Raw genomic sequence first — 13,399 nt, forward strand, 5'->3', positions numbered from 1 at the left:
GACATTCCTTCAGACTTCTCAGTGAAGACCGAAACGAAGAAGTCATTAAGCATCTCTGCCATTTCCAAGTCTCCCGTTACTGTTACCCCTTCCTCATTGAGCAGTGGGCCTACCCTGTCCTTAGTCTTCCTCTTGCTTCTAATGTATTGATAAAAAGTCTTCTTGTTTCCCTTTATTCCCATAGCTAGTTTGAGTTCATTTTGTGCCTTTGCTTTTCTAATCTTGCCTCTGCATTCCTGTGTTATTTGCCTATATTCATCCTTCGTGATCTGACCTAGTTTCCATTTTTTATATGATGCCTTTTTATTTTGTAGGTCACGCAAGATCTCAAGGGTAAGCCAAGGTGGTCTTTTGCCACATTTTCTATCTTTCCTAACCATCGGAATAACTTGCTTTTGGGCCCTTTAATAGCGTCCCTTTGAAAAACTGCCAACTTTCCTCAGTTGTTTTTCCCCTCAGTCTTAATTCCCATGGGACCTTGCCTATCAGCTCTCTGAGCTTACCAAAATCCGCCTTCCTGAAATCCATTGTCTCTATTCTGCTGTACTCCCTTCTACCCTTCCTTAGAATTGCAAATTCTATGATTTCATGATCACTTTCACCCAAGCTTCCTTCTACTTTCAAATTCTCAACAAGTTCCTCCCTATTTGTTAAAATCAAGTCTAGAACAGCTTCCCCCCTAGTAGCTTTTTCAACTTTCTGAAATAAAAAGTTGTCTGCAATGCAGTCCAGGAACTTATTGGATAGTCTGTGCCCCGCGGTGTTATTGTCCCAACATATATCTGGATAGTTGAAGTCCCCCATCACCACCAAATCTTGGGCTTTGGATGATTTTGTTAGTTGTTTGAAAAAAGCCTCATCCATAGTCTGTCTTTTTACTCTCTCCTCATCTGGAAGCTGTTCCATACCCTATTAATGTTTGTTTCTAATTTAGACCCATCATTGTATATGTAGAGTTGGGATTATGTTTTCCAATGTGCATTACTTTGCATTGATCAACATTGAATTTCATCTGCCATTTTGTTGCCCAGTCACCCAGTTTTGTGAGATCCCTTTGTCGCTCTTCACAGTCTGCTTTGGACTGAAGTATCACGAGTAATTTTGTATCATCTGCAGATTTTGCCACCTCACTGTTTACTCTTTTTCCAGATCATTTATGAATATGTTGAACAGCACTGGTCCCAGGACAGACTCCCGGGGGACACCACTATTTACCTCTCTCCATTCTGAGAACTGGCCATTTCATAGATTCATAGACTCTAGGACTGGAAGGGACCTTGAGAGGTCATCGAGTCCAGTCCCCTGCTCTCATGGCAGGACCAAATACTGTCTAGACCATCCCAGATAGACATTTATCTAACCTACTCTTAAATATCTCCAGAGATGGAGATTCCACAACTTCCCTAGGCAATTTATTCCAGTGTTTATTCCTACCCTTTTGTTTTCTGGATTTTAACAACTTACTGATCTATGAGAGGACATTCACTTTTATCCCATGACTGCTTAGTTTCCTTAAGAACCATTGAGGGACCTTGTCAATGGCTTTCTGAAAGTCCAAGTACCCTATAGCCACTGGATCCCCCTTGTCCCCAAGTTTGTTTGTCTCCCTCAAAGAATTCTAATAGCTTGGTGAGGCATGATTTCCCTCTACAAGAGCTGTAGATGTCGCATGTTCCTCTGTCTGTGGCCTGGTCTACATTACGCATTTATACCGAATTTAGCAGCGTTAAACCAATGTAACCCTGCCCCGTCCACACATCGAGGCCCTTTATATCGCTATAAAGGGGTCTTTAAATGGGTTTCTGTACTCCTCCCCGACGAGAGGAGTAGCGCTGAAATCAGTATTGCCATGTCGGATTAGGGTTAGTGTGGCCGCAAATCGACAGTATTGGCCTCCAGGCGATATCCCACAGTGCACCATTGTGACTGCTCTGGAAAGCAATCTGAACTCGGATGCAGTAGCCAGGGAGACAGGAAAAGCCCCGCAAACTTTTGAATTTCATTTCCTGTTTGCCCAGCATGGAGCTCTGATCAGCACAGGTGCCTATGCAGTCCCAAATCCAAAAAGAGCTCCAGCATGGACTGTACGGAAGATACTGGATCTGATCGCTGTATGGGGAGACAAATCTATTCTATCAGAGCTCCATTACAGAAGACGAAATGCCAAAGCATTTGAAGGCTATGATAGACAGAGGCCACAGCAGGGACTCAGCACAGTGCTGCGTGACAAGCGTAACGGAAAGCCAAAGAATCAAATGGACGCTCATGGAGGGAGGGAGCGGGGACTGAGGACTCCAGCTATCCCACAGTTCCCACAGTCTCCGAAAAGCATTTGCATTCTTGGCTGAACTCCCAATGCCTGAAGGGTCAAAAACATTGTCTGGGGTGGTTCAGGGTATATCTTGTCAATTTACCCACCTCCTCCTCCCCGTGAAAGAAAAGGGAAAAAAAATCATTTCTTGCCATTTTTCAATGTCACCCTAGGTCTACTGCATGCTGCTGGTAGACGCGGTGCTGTGGCGATGAACAGCAGCATCCGCTTCCCTTCCTTTCCTGATGGCAGATGGTACAAAATGGTGGAAAACCGTTATCAGCCCATGAGTGCTCCTGGCTGGCCTCTGTGAGGTCGGCCAGGGGCGCCTGGGTAAAAATGGGAATGACTCCCTGTCATTCCTGGCAGATGGTATAAAATGCTGGGTAACCGTCATCATGGCAGCTGGAGCCTGAGCTCCATGAACACCCCCTCTTTCGTGTCTAAAGAAAAGATTCTGTACTCCCTGAACTATCATAGCAGCGCGTGGCTGCGATCTTCTCCCCCCCACCCTTTAATATCCTGCCTGGACTATCGTAGCAGCTGGAGGCTGCCTCCCCCTCACTTTCTCACTAAAAAGTCAGTGTTTCTTATTCCTGCATTCTTTATTACTTCATCACACAAATGGGAGGACACTGCCACGGTAGCCCAGGAGGAGTGGGAGAAGGGAAACAACGGGTGGGGTGGTTGCAGGGGCATCCCCTAGAATGGCATGCAGCTCATCATTTCTGCAGGATCTCTGGGGCTCTGACGCGGAGTGGCTGTGCTCTCTGGCTTTCTAGTACACTTGCCCATATTCTAGGCAGGACTGACTCTATTTTTAGACAAAACATAAAGAAGGGAATGACCCAGGGAGTCATTCCCATTTTTGTCCATGCGCCCCCGGCCCACCTCAATGAGACCAGCCAGGAGCACCCATGACAGTAGCAGACAGTACAGAATGACTGATAACCATCATCTCATATCCAATTTACAATGGCATGGCAGACGGTGCAATACGGATGGTAACTGTCTCTGCTACCTTGCAAAGGCAAATGAATGCTGCTGTGTAGCACTGCAGTACCGCCTCTGTCAGTGGCATCCAGTACACATACGGTGACAGTGACAAAAGGCAAAACGGGCTCCATGGTTGCCCTGCTATGGCATCTGCCAGGGCAATCCAGGGAAAAAGGGCGTGAAATGATTGTCTGCCGTTGCTTTCACGGAGGAAGGATTGAGTGACGCAGAATCACCCGTGACACTTTTTGCCCCATCATGGATTGAGATCTCAACCCAGAATTCCAATGGGCGGGGGAGACTGCAGGAACTATGGGATAGCTACGGGATAGCTGCCCACAGTGCAACGCTCCAGAAATTGATGCTAGCCTCGGTACATGGATGCATATCACCGAATTAATGTGCTTAGTGGGGCTGCGTGCACTCGACTTTATACAATCTGTTTTACAAAACCAGTTTATGTAAAATTGGAATAATCCTGTAGTATAGACATAGCCTGTCTGTTAATTCTGTTATAATTCTGTGAGTGCCTAACTGGTTGAAAGACGGTACTCAACGAGTAATTGTCACTGTCACACCAGGAGGATGTATTTACTGAAGTCCCACCCGTGACAAAGTGAGAATGTTCTTAATGTTTTCTCTGAATACTGTGTGGGTCCCTCAGTTTCCCCTATGCCTTTCTCAGGTATCTAGGTGGTGGGATGGGGGTGGGTGATTGATGCAGAGCCCTAGGGGCCAGTGTGATGCTGTCTGCACAGAGAATGGCCAACACCCTGTCTCCTGGCAACTGATGGCCTGGGCCCCTCCCCTGCAAAGGTGCCAACTGAAGGTGCTGGAGAACAGAGAGATCTGGTGACCTCGTAGCCTGGAAAAGAGAGAAGGCAGAGGAGGTGCTGGAGAGTTTCAGTTTGGAGCTGGCTGAGGAAATGGAGGGGAGCCCAGACAGGCCTCCTGGCATCCCACGATGGTCCTGACTGAGGGGGTCCTGTTGTCTGTGCCTGCAAGGCTGGTCTTGGACTGTGTTCCTGTCGTCTAAATAAACCTTCTGCTTTACTGGCTGGCTGAGAGTCACGGTTAATCACAGGAAGCCGGAGGTGCAGGGCCCGACTCCCCCACACTCTGTGACAGCCTGGGGTCATTCCTCGGTCCGGCACTATTCAATATTTTCATTAATTACTTAGATAATGGAGTGGAGAGAAAGCTTATAGAATTTGCAGATGACATCAAGTTGGGAGAGGTCGCAAGCACTTTGGAGGATCAGAATCCAAAAGGTCCTTGACAAATTAAAGAATTGGTCTGAATTCAACAAGATGAAATTCAATAAGGACAAAGGCAAAGTGATTTACTTAGGAAGGAAAAATCAAATGCACTGTGACAAAATGGTGAATACCTGGCCTGGAGTAGAACTTCTGAAAAGCATCTGGGGATTATAGTGGATCACAAAGTGAGTCAACAGGGTGATGTGGCTGCAAAAAAGGCCAATCTTATTCTGGGTGTATTAACAGGAGCGTCCTGTTTAAGACACGAGGCAATTGCCCTGGTCTGTTTGGCACTGGTGAGGCCAAAGCTGGAGTCCTGGGCTGGTTCTGGGCACTGCACTTCAGGAATGATGTGGACACATTGGAGAGAGTCCGGAGGAGAGCAACAACCCTGATCAAAGGTTTAGAAAACCTGAGCTGTGAGGAAAAGCTAAAAGAAGACTGGGGAGGGGGACCTGATACCAGACTTCAAATATGTGAAGGACTGTTATAAAAAGGACAGTGCTCAATGGTTCTCAGCGGCCATGGATCGCAGGACACGCAGGGATGGGCTTAAGCTGCAGCCAGGGCAACTGAAGATAGATAGTGGGAGCAGCTTTCTAGCTCTGGGCCGTCACCTCTGGCACAGGCTTCCAGGGGCTAGGGAATCCCTGTCACTGCAGCCTTCCAGAACCAAACCCGTCAGGCCTGGTCTTTACGTGGGCCTGCCTCGGGGCAGGGGGCTGGACGTGAGGAAGGTCCCCCAGCCCCATGTGTCTGGGACTCTACGGAGCTGAAGTTGAACAAATTCAAACAAGAAATAAGGTGTAATTTTTAAACAGGGAGCATCATTGACCATTGGCACAAGATAGCAGGGGCTGTGGTGAATTTACCAATGCGGGCAGCTTTTAAGTCAAGTTGGGACGGCTCCAGGAGCCCTGCCCCGGGCATTATTCGCCCCCCCTGGGGGAGCCCTGCCCCGGGTGTTATTAGACCTAGACGTTATTAGCCCCACGCTGGGGGAGCCCTGTCCCGGGCGTTATTAGCCCCCCCGGGGGGCGCCCTGCCCCGGGTGTTATTAGACCTGGACGTTATTTTAGAAGATGAAATAAAAAAGGAGCAAGTAAAAAATCACTTAGAAACGTTAGATGCCTGCAAGTCACCAGGGCCTGATGAAATGCATCCTAGAATACTCAAGGAGTTAATAGAGGAGGTATCTGAGCCTCTAGCTATTATCTTTGGGAAATCATGGGAGACGGGGGAGATTCCAGAAGACTGGAAGGGGGCAAATATAGTGCCCATCTATAAAAAGGGAAATAAAAACAACCCAGGAAACTACAGACCAGTTAGTTTAACTTCTGTGCCAGGGAAGATAATGGAGCAGGTAATTAAAGAAATCATCTGCAAACACTTGGAAGGTGGTAAGGTGATAGGGAATAGCCAGCATGGATTTGTAAAGAACAAATCGTGTCAAACTAATCTGATAGCGTTCTTTGATAGGATAACGAGCCTTGTGGATAAGGGAGAAGCGGTGGATGTGATATACCTAGACTTTAGTAAGGCATTTGATACGGTCTTGCATGATATTCTTATAGATAAACTAGGAAAGTACAATTTAGATGGGGCTACTATAAGGTGGGTGCATAATTGGCTGGATAACCGTACTCAGAGAGTAGTTAATGGCTCCTAATCCTGCTGGAAAGGTATAACAAGTGGGGTTCCGCAGGGGTCTGTTTTGGGACCGGTTCTGTTCAATATCTTTGTCAACGATTTAGATGTTGGCATAGAAAGTATGCTTATTAAGTTTGCGGACGATACCTGTAATAACCTTAGTCCCAGATTTGGACCTTAGCGTCCAAAATATGGGGGTTAGCATGAAAACCTCCAAGCTTAGTTACCAGCTTGGACCTGGTACCTGCTGCCACCACCCAAAAAATTAGAGTGTTTTGGGGCACTCTGGTCCCCCTGAAAAACCTTCCCTGGGGACCCCAAGACCCAAATCCCTTGAGTCTCACAACAAAGGGAAATAATCCTTTTTCCCTTCCCCCCTCCAGGTGCTCCTGGAGAGATACACAGACACAAGCTCTGTGAACCCAAACAGAGTGAATCTCCCTCTCTGTTCCCAATCCTGGAAACAAAAAGTACTTTCCTATTCCCCCAGAGGGAATGCAAGGTCAGGCTAGCAATCCAACACACAAATCTCCCCTTGATTTCTTCCTCCCACCAATTCCCTGGTGAGTACAGACTCAATTTCCCTGAAGTAAAGAAAAACTCCAACAGGTCTTAAAAGAAAGCTTTATATAAAAAGAAAGAAAAATAAGTACAAATGTTCTCTCTGTATTGAGATAATACAACACAGGGTCAATTGCTTAAAAGAATATTGAATAAACAGCCTTATTCCAAAAGAATACAAATCAAAGCACTCCAGCACTTATATTCATGCAAATACCAAAGAAAAGAAACCATAGAACTTACTATCTGATCTCTTTGTCCTTACACTTAGAAACAGAAGACTAGAAAGTAGAACTACTTCTCCAAAGCTCAGAGAAAGCAGGCAGCCAGAAAACAAAGACCTTAGACACTCAATTCCCTCCACCCAAAGTTGAAAAAATCCGGTTTCCTGATTGGTCCTCTGGTCAGGTGCTTCAGGGGAAAGAGACATTAACCCTTAGCTATCTGTTTATGACACGCCCCCCAAATTGCAGACAGTGGGGAAGCTCACTGGCGGCGATTTCCTTCTAGAACTTGAAAATAAACAGATTAATACAACACATACACCTTTACATATACTCCTAAGTATATAACTAACAGACTTCTACATTTTAAGAACACTTTTTAACTACTGAATTCTGGGAAACTCTCACGGGAGAGTGCATCAGCTACTTTGTTAGAAGCTCCTGTGATGTGTTGAATTTCAAAATCAAAATCTTGGAGAGCTAAACTCCAACGAAGAAGTTTCTTGTTGTTCCCCTTGGCAGTATGAAGCCACTTTAGTGCAGCATGGTCAGTTTGTAGTTGGAACCGCCGTCCCCAAACATATGGGCGTAGCTTTTCCAGGGCGTACACAATGGCATAGCATTCCTTTTCACTGACTGACCAGTGACTTTCCCTCTCAGACAGTTTCTTGCTGAGAAACACGACAGGATGGAAGTTGTGATCTGTTGCTTCCTGCATGAGCACTGCTCCTATACCACGCTCAGATGCATCTGTGGTTACTAGGAATGGCTTGTCAAAATCCGGGGCCCTGAGCACAGGGTCCGACATGAGCGTTGCCTTAAGTTGGGTAAAGGCCTTTTGACACTCATCAGTCCACTTAACTGCATTTGGCTGGGTCTTTTTGGTCAGGTCGGTCAGTGGGGCAGCGATTTGGCTGTAGTGTGGTACAAATCGCCTGTAGTATCCGGCCAAGCCTAAGAAGGATTGGACCTGTTTCTTTGACCTTGGGACAGGCCACTTTTGGATAGCATCCACCTTGGCCTGTAGGGGGTTTATGGTTCCTCGACCCACCTGGTGCCCCAGGTAAGTCACTCTGTTTTGGCCTATTTGACACTTTTTGGCCTTAACAGTTAGTCCTGCCTGCCTGATGCGCTCAAAGACCTTTTCCAGGTGTAGTAGGTGTTCGGGCCAGGAGTCAGAAAAAATGGCCACATCATCGAGGTAGGCAACTGCAAATTCTCCCAGTCCAGCTAGTAGACCATCTACCAGCCTTTGGAAGGTGGCGGGTGCATTACGAAGGCCAAAAGGAAGGACATTGAATTCATACACCCCCGCATGGGTGACGAATGCTGACCTCTCCTTGGCAGGTTCATCTAGCGGTACTTGCCAGTACCCCTTGGTTAAGTCTATTGTAGAGATGAACTGGGCCCGTCTCAACTTCTCCAATAGCTCATCGGTGCGTGGCATTGGATAGTTGTCCGGACGAGTTACCGCATTTAGCTTACGGTAGTCCATGCAAAAGCTTATTTCCCCATCTGGTTTGGGTACCAGAACCACTGGAGATGCCCATGCACTGGTAGATGGGCGGATTATACCCATCTGTAGCATGTTCTGGATCTCCCGTTCTATAGCAGCTTGGGCATGAGGAGACACTCGGTAAGGTGGGGTTCTGATTGGGTGAGCATTACCTGTATCAATGGAGTGGTATGCCCGTTCAGTCCGTCCTGGGGTGGCTGAGAACAATGGGGCGAAGCTAGTGCACAGCTCCTTGATTTGTTGCCGCTGCAGACGTTCCAGGGTGGTTGAGAGGTTCACCTCTTCCACGCCACCGTCTTTTTTCCCGTCGTAGTAGACACCGTCAGGCCACTCAGCATCCTCTCCCTGGACTGTAAACTGACAAACCTGTAAGTCTCTGGAATAGAAAGGCTTGAGAGAATTAACATGGTACACTTTAGGCTTTAGTGAGGAATTGGGAAATGCTATGAGGTAGTTTACAGCTCCCAGGCGCTCTTGGACCGTGAATGGCCCTTCCCATGATGCTTCCATCTTATGGGCCTGTTGCGCCTTCAAGACCATAACCTGGTCTCCTACCTTGAAGGACCGATCTCTGGCATGTCTGTCATACCAGGCCTTTTGCTCTTCTTGAGCATCCTTTAGGTTCTCTCTAGCAAGGGCTAAAGAGTGTCGGAGGGTGCTTTGTAGGTTGCTTACAAAGTCCAGAATGTTAGTTCCTGGAGAAGGCGTAAACCCCTCCCATTGCTGCTTCACCAACTGTAATGGCCCCTTAACCTCGTGACCATACACAAGTTCAAATGGTGAAAACCCTAAACTGGGATGTGGTACAGCCCTGTAGGCAAACAGCAACTGCTGCAACACTAGGTCCCAATTATTGGAGAATTCGTTGATGAATTTTCGTATCATGGCCCCCAAAGTTCCATTGAACCTTTCCACCAGGCCATTGGTTTGATGGTGGTACGGGGTGGCAACCAAGTGATTCACCCCATGAGTTTCCCACAGTTTTTCCATGGTCCCTGCCAGGAAATTAGACCCTGAATCTGTAAGGATGTCAGAGGGCCAACCTACCCTGGCAAAGATGTCTGTTAGGGCCAGGCACACAGTGTTAGCCCTGGTGTTGCCTAGAGCTACTGCTTCTGGCCATCGGGTAGCAAAGTCCACTAAAGTCAGTACGTACTGCTTTCCTCTGGGCGTCTTTTTTGGGAAAGGGCCCAGAATATCCACAGCTACTCGCTGAAATGGGACCTCAATTATGGGGAGTGGCTGGAGAGGGGCCTTGACCTGGTCTTGAGGCTTACCCACTCTTTGGCATACCTCACAAGACCGGACATACTTGGCAACGTCCTTGCCCATCCCCTCCCAGTGGAAGGACTTCCCCAACCGGTCCTTGGTTCTGTTCACCCCAGCATGGCCACTGGGATGATCATGGGCTAAGCTTAAGAGCTTCCCCCGGTACTTAGTTGGAACCACCAACTGTTTTTGCGGCTGCCATTCTTCCCGGTGTCCACCAGAAAGAATTTCCTTGTACAAAAGTCCTTGGTCTATAACAAACCGGGATCGATTAGAAGAGCTGAGAGGCGGTGGGGTGCTCCGTGCCGCCGCCCAAGCTTTCTGAAGGCTGTCATCCGCTTCCTGCTCAGCCTGGAACTGTTCCCTTGAGGCTGGGGTCACCAGTTCTTCCTCAGACTGTGGACTTGGGCTTGGTCCCTCTGGAAGCGATGTAGGTGATGGGGTTGTTTCCGTTGCTGGTGAACTGCTCTCCGCTGGTGCACCTGAGGGTATTTCAGGCTCTGGCTGAGCCTTTTGGGTATGGCTGTCTTTTGCTTCTGCCAGTTCTGGCTCGCTGGCGCCCTCTGGCGTTGAGTTTGAAGATGTGGTTGCACTTGCTGGTGCTGGTTGCTGTTCCAGTTCCGGGCCTGGGACTGGAGATGCTGTGGCTGTTTCAGTGGTAGGCATGGAATCCGGGTCCTCTACCTCTGTCTGGGTCTCTGGTAACACAGACGGGGCCTCTGTGGACGGCTCAGGAACAGGAATGGGTCTGGAAGCTTGCCTGGTTTGGCTACGTGTAACCATTCCCACTCTCTTGGCCCGCCTCACCTGGTTGGCCAAGTCTTCCCCCAGTAGCATGGGGATAGGATAATTGTCATAGACTGCAAAAGTCCACATTCCTGACCAGCCTTTGTACTGGACAGGCAGTTGAGCTGTAGGCAAGTCTACAGCTTGTGACATGAAGGGGTAAATTGTAACTTTGGCCTTTGGGTTGATGAATTTGGGGTCAACGAAGGATTGGTGGATAGCTGACACTTGTGCCCCCGTGTCTCTCCACGCAGTAACCTTCTTTCCGCCCACTCTCAAATTTTCCCTTCGCTCCAAGGGTATTTGAGAGGCATCCGGGCCTGGGGATCTTTGGTGTGATGGTGGTGTAATGAATTGCACTCGCATGGTGTTCTTGGGACACTTGGCCTTGATATGTCCCAGTTCATTACACTTAAAGCATCTTCCATCTGATGGGTCACTGGGCCGAGGTGAGTTACTGGAGACTGGTGAGGTTGAAGGGTAGGGTATCTGTGGCTTTACTTGGGTGGTATGTGGGGTCTTTGGCTGTCCTCGGTTGTAGGGTTTATGGTCTGTGTGCCCCCTGGGGTAATCGTTCCCCTTGACAGTAGCTTTCTTGCTTTCTGCCAGTTCCATCCATTTGGCTCCAATCTCCCCCGCCTCAGCGATATTCTTGGGGTTTCCATCTTGTATGTACCGGGTGATGTCTTCAGGAACACCATCCAAGAACTGCTCCATTTGTATGAGGAGGTTCAGTTCTTCCAAGGTTTGAATGTTGTTTCCTGTTAGCCAGGCCTCATAGTTTTTTGCAATGTAGTAGGCGTGTTTGGGAAATGACACCTCTGGTTTCCACTTTTGGGTTCTGAAGCGCCGACGGGCATGATCTGGGGTTATCCCCATCCTGTATCTGGCCTTGGTTAGAAAAAGTTTATAGTCATTCATTTGGTGCTTAGGCATTTCAGCTGCCACCTCTGCTAAAGGTCCACTGAGCTGTGACCTCAATTCTACCATGTACTGGTCTTCGGGAATGTTGTACCCAAGACAGGCTCTTTCAAAATTTTCCAAGAAGGCCTCGGTGTCATCACCTGCCTTGTAGGTGGGAAATTTTCTGTGCTGTGGAGCAATAATTGGCGCCGGGTTGTTAGGGTTGGCTGGCACAGGCAGCCCAGCTTTTGCCAATTCCAGTTCATGTTTTCTCTGTTTTTCCTTCTCTTCATTCTCTTTTTGTTGTTTTTCCATTTCTTTTTGTTGTTTTTCCATTTCTTTTTGGTGCTTTTCCATTTCTCGGCGGTGGGCCACCTCTTCTTCTTCTAGTTTTCTTTTGTGTGCTGCCTCTTGGGCCGCCTGTTCTCTTTGGAAGGCTGCCAGTTTGATGCTTTCTTCCTTTTCTTTCATCTCCATCTGTCGCCTGTGTTCAGCTTCTTTGATTTGTTCTTCGGCATCAATTTTTGCCTTAGAAGTCATGGTTCCTGTTTTCTTGTGTTGGGGTGCCCTCCGGTGTTTATCTTCTGAACTGCAGGTTCTCTGTTGCCTCCTGAAGTCTGCCTAGCAACAGTGCTTTTTTCCCTTTCTCTCTCTAGCTAATGTTCAATGAAGGGAAACCAGAAAAACCACTTTATTTGCATGCATATAAGTGCCGGTACTTGCCTCCTAATGGGAGGGCTATTGCATGACAAAAGACCCTCAACAGTTTCTTAATGGCTTCTCGCTTAACATGCAAGCCACAAACTGCCAGAGAGAGCAGAAAAAAAAATTCTCTCTGGTTCCCTTTTAAAACCAACTGTTTCTCTCTGCTAAAAAGCCCTTAGCAGAGAAAAGAAAATATAATATTTCTACTGGCTTCTGGATTCTGTCTCCCACCAGCTGCCACTCATGTAATAACCTTAGTCCCAGATTTGGACCTTAGCGTCCAAAATATGGGGGTTAGCATGAAAACCTCCAAGCTTAGTTACCAGCTTGGACGTGGTACCTGCTGCCACCACCCAAAAAATTAGAGTGTTTTGGGGCACTCTGGTCCCCCTGAAAAACCTTCCCTGGGGACCCCAAGACCCAAATCCCTTGAGTCTCACAACAAAGGGAAATAATCCTTTTTCCCTTCCCCCCTCCAGGTGCTCCTGGAGAGATACACAGACACAAGCTCTGTGAACCCAAACAGAGTGAATCTCCCTCTCTGTTCCCAATCCTGGAAACAAAAAGTACTTTCCTATTCCCCCAGAGGGAATGCAAGGTCAGGCTAGCAATCCAACACACAAATCTCCCCTTGATTTCTTCCTCCCACCAATTCCCTGGTGAGTACAGACTCAATTTCCCTGAAGTAAAGAAAAACTCCAACAGGTCTTAAAAGAAAGCTTTATATAAAAAGAAAGAAAAATAAGTACAAATGTTCTCTCTGTATTGAGATAATACAACACAGGGTCAATTGCTTAAAAGAATATTGAATAAACAGCCTTATTCCAAAAGAATACAAATCAAAGCACTCCAGCACTTATATTCATGCAAATACCAAAGAAAAGAAACCATAGAACTTACTATCTGATCTCTTTGTCCTTACACTTAGAAACAGAAGACTAGAAAGTAGAACTACTTCTCCAAAGCTCAGAGAAAGCAGGCAGCCAGAAAACAAAGACCTTAGACACTCAATTCCCTCCACCCAAAGTTGAAAAAATCCGGTTTCCTGATTGGTCCTCTGGTCAGGTGCTTCAGGGGAAAGAGACATTAACCCTTAGCTATCTGTTTATGACAATACCAAACTGGGAGGGATTGCAACTGCTTTGGAGGACAGGGTCAAAATTCAAAACGATCTGGACAAATTGGAGAAATGGTCTGAGGTAAACAGGATGAAGTTCAA

At 47.4% G+C, this 13,399-nt stretch overlaps 1 protein-coding gene across 1 annotated transcript in view; it reads left to right on the plus strand.

Annotated features, from left to right (window-relative positions):
- RETREG2 (reticulophagy regulator family member 2) overlaps positions 1–13,399 on the plus strand; it is a 46,068-nt gene that overhangs the window by 28,935 nt on the left and 3,734 nt on the right. The window lies entirely within an intron of this gene.

This window comes from Gopherus flavomarginatus, chromosome 10 (genome assembly GCF_025201925.1).
Source record: "Gopherus flavomarginatus isolate rGopFla2 chromosome 10, rGopFla2.mat.asm, whole genome shotgun sequence".
NCBI classification, from domain to species: Eukaryota; Metazoa; Chordata; order Testudines; family Testudinidae; genus Gopherus; species Gopherus flavomarginatus.